The sequence below is a fragment of the Sipha flava genome, unplaced genomic scaffold (genome assembly GCF_003268045.1).
Source record: "Sipha flava isolate LNK unplaced genomic scaffold, YSA_version1 274_pilon_pilon, whole genome shotgun sequence".
Taxonomy (NCBI): domain Eukaryota; kingdom Metazoa; phylum Arthropoda; class Insecta; order Hemiptera; family Aphididae; genus Sipha; species Sipha flava.
This window is the reverse complement of record NW_020272939.1, coordinates 598,097-601,011: the sequence shown is the minus strand read 5'-3', so window position 1 is coordinate 601,011 and position 2,915 is coordinate 598,097. Positions and strand designations below refer to the sequence as shown.

The following is a 2,915-nucleotide window of genomic DNA, read 5'->3' as shown; positions in this document are numbered from 1 at the left end:
TCGTACAGTATATTAACTATTTTTATTTCCATAAACCTTAGTAGTAAATTTGAGTTCGTTGATTAGAGTTAAAAGTACATGAACGAAGGTAATATTAATAAATAATATTTTAAACATAAATATGCCATAGATATATTATACATTCTTAAGTATAAATAATTAGAATAATATTTGAATTATAAATAGAAAATGAAAAAAAAAAAATTATAAAAAATTCTGGTCGCCCAACGTGGGGCTCGAACCCACGACCCCGAGATTAAGAGTCTCGTGCTCTACCGACTGAGCTAGCCGGGCACATGAAAAATTGAATCGAAATGAATGTATTTAAATATATATTAATATATATAATAGAACACTTGTTTTTTAAAAAATTTCACCACATATTTGTAGAAAATTATTGATATAAATAATAACTATGACAACGGCATCTTGCTACCCCGGGTCGGTTTAAATAGATTTGTTAGGGCCAAAAAGTCCAAGCTGACCACCGTAGAATACTCAATAAAAATAAGTTGGTTAAATTACCAAGCTATTTTTTTCTATGTTCAAATAGAACATAGCTTACAAAAAAAAAACACAGTCACGACGGGCTTCTACAGTATAATAGTTATGTATAGGCAGTTTGTATAAAAATAAAAATTGGGCCAATAAAAATATTTGCTGCCCCCGATTTGAAACTCTACGCACGCTTATGGTATACTTGTTATCTGTGGATCATTATAATATTGTTACAGGGGTGGAATTCAGTGCGACCCGGTAATTATTTTTAACAAGGCCGCACGAAAATCATTGTTTAACCTATTGTACGATTTCAACCATACATTTTTCAGTTAAATACTCAAAACAAAAAATTATTTATTGATTTATTTATTAGGTATTTAATAATTACTGCTAAGTGCGAAGTGATAAATTTAGTTTTCATAATTATTTTTAGTGCAACAAAACAAATTAAGTAGAACCTATTGAGCGTTATTGTAATTGTATTGTTTGTAATTTATAGATTTTTAATGAAGCAAAATTATTATTGCATTATAAAAATCGCATTAAAATATTATTACAACCAAAATACTAACAAACTGCAATTCGACTTTCAATCAGTCAATCGGGAAGTTTACCGTTCTACCGATCTGCCTATGTATATTATCGAATGATATTATTATTATTATATGCAAATGTTGAAGCACTTACATTCAAATGTCTGAAGGCTTAAAACAATTTACAAAACTTAGTTTAATTCCCCACTGACATTGGAATAAGCTATATTTATCATACCTAATCATATGTAATTAAAAATTTAAATGAATTGCTTACAAATTGCAACACTTGGGTAAGGTTGGTTCCCAATGAGACATGAATAATCTCACGAGAGATATTCCATTACATTTTTTTCAAACTAAAATCAATTCCTTACAAGACTCGCACAAGAAACGTTGACACCTGATTCGGATGTATTTATAATCTTTGCAGAAAGCTTTCGAGATTTTAACAAACTGAAAACCGGAATGTGCGGAGAAATACATATACCATAATGGTCCATGTTTAATAGTTGGCCTAATTATTGCTGGCGGGCAGTTTAGGGGAAAGTTTGAACTCGGACATTCGGAATTCCACAGGCCGTCTAAGACTTACCCCAGACCGTTACGAGATCCTAACAGGTACTTCTTGTTAACGGGTGTGGGTGAGATGCGGCCCGGCGTGTTGTTTCCGGTGTTGGAGACCGGTGAATTCCGGCCAGATAATATTTTAGCCGTTGGTTAGTTGCGGCCCAACAATATTTTAGCTATAGGTGAGTTGAGACCCGAATAATTATCATTACCTATGTACCTATTGGCTAGTAACTATGTGTACGATGCGGTGTTGGCTATACATTTAGTGATGAACGAATAACGATAAACGAACTGTTCGATACGTATGGCAAGTTATATCTTTATATAATATAATGCAGATAATATAGATGGTTTTATTGTATTATCTGCCATATGACTTGCATTAACTACGATGATCGGATAATTTCAAATGGCAAAATGAAAATTACTATACGGTATTATTAATTTACGAATATTTTATTTTTATTTATATTCTTGAAATGACAAATATTAATAATATACGACAATACTAGAAAATACGTAGTATTAATAAATTTATATTGTGATGTTTAAATACATGTACTATGTATAGTATATAAATTATTGAATGAACCGCAACTCGTACATACCTCTCATAAACTCGGGCCGCAACTCGTGCTTACCTCTCATAAGCCCGGGCCGCAACTCACCAACATCGTTGTTAACAGTCTACGAGTCTGAAAAGTCAGTCCCAAGACCTTCCTGGAAGAGTCTATGTGTTGTTAGGGTTTACAAACTACCTATAATTAATATACCTAATCCACGGAGCAACGTTTAATAATGTAAAACTATAATTAATGCTAATGTTAACTTATCCTTGTTGTCAAAACTTCATTGTAACATCGAACAACGAAAATCATGTTTTTCCCACCCGAGTACGTGTTTATAAGAATATTTATGAATACATGAATTTTTTGAGACAAGTTAATATCCAGTACTCGAGTAACCCTCCGATTCGCCATGTTTTATACTCTTTAACCAAATGAATAACCTCAATATAGGTTTTGTACTAAAATTACTAAATATTTAAACACATACTACGGTAAAATAGCTTATATAAATGAATAATTATTATAGGTATAACAACGTTGTATTTAAATCAACGTATAACGTATCCACATGAAATATACAAATCACGCGATCGCTTTTACGAAAAAAAAAAAAAAAAAAAAAAAAAAAAGAAGAAGAAAAAGGATTTGTCTAAGCAAGTCAATTTTTACGACGATCTACGCTAAGTCTTCACTTTAACGGTCTCATTAAACGCATGAAGAATTGTACTCGAACGACGTG

General features: G+C 31.7%; 1 non-coding gene across 1 annotated transcript; it reads right to left on the bottom strand.

Annotated features, from left to right (window-relative positions):
• Positions 1–221: 221 nt before the first annotated feature.
• Positions 222–294, bottom strand: Trnak-cuu. The gene has a single exon. It is a non-coding gene; the product is annotated as a tRNA-Lys (tRNA).
• Positions 295–2,915: the final 2,621 nt, after the last annotated feature.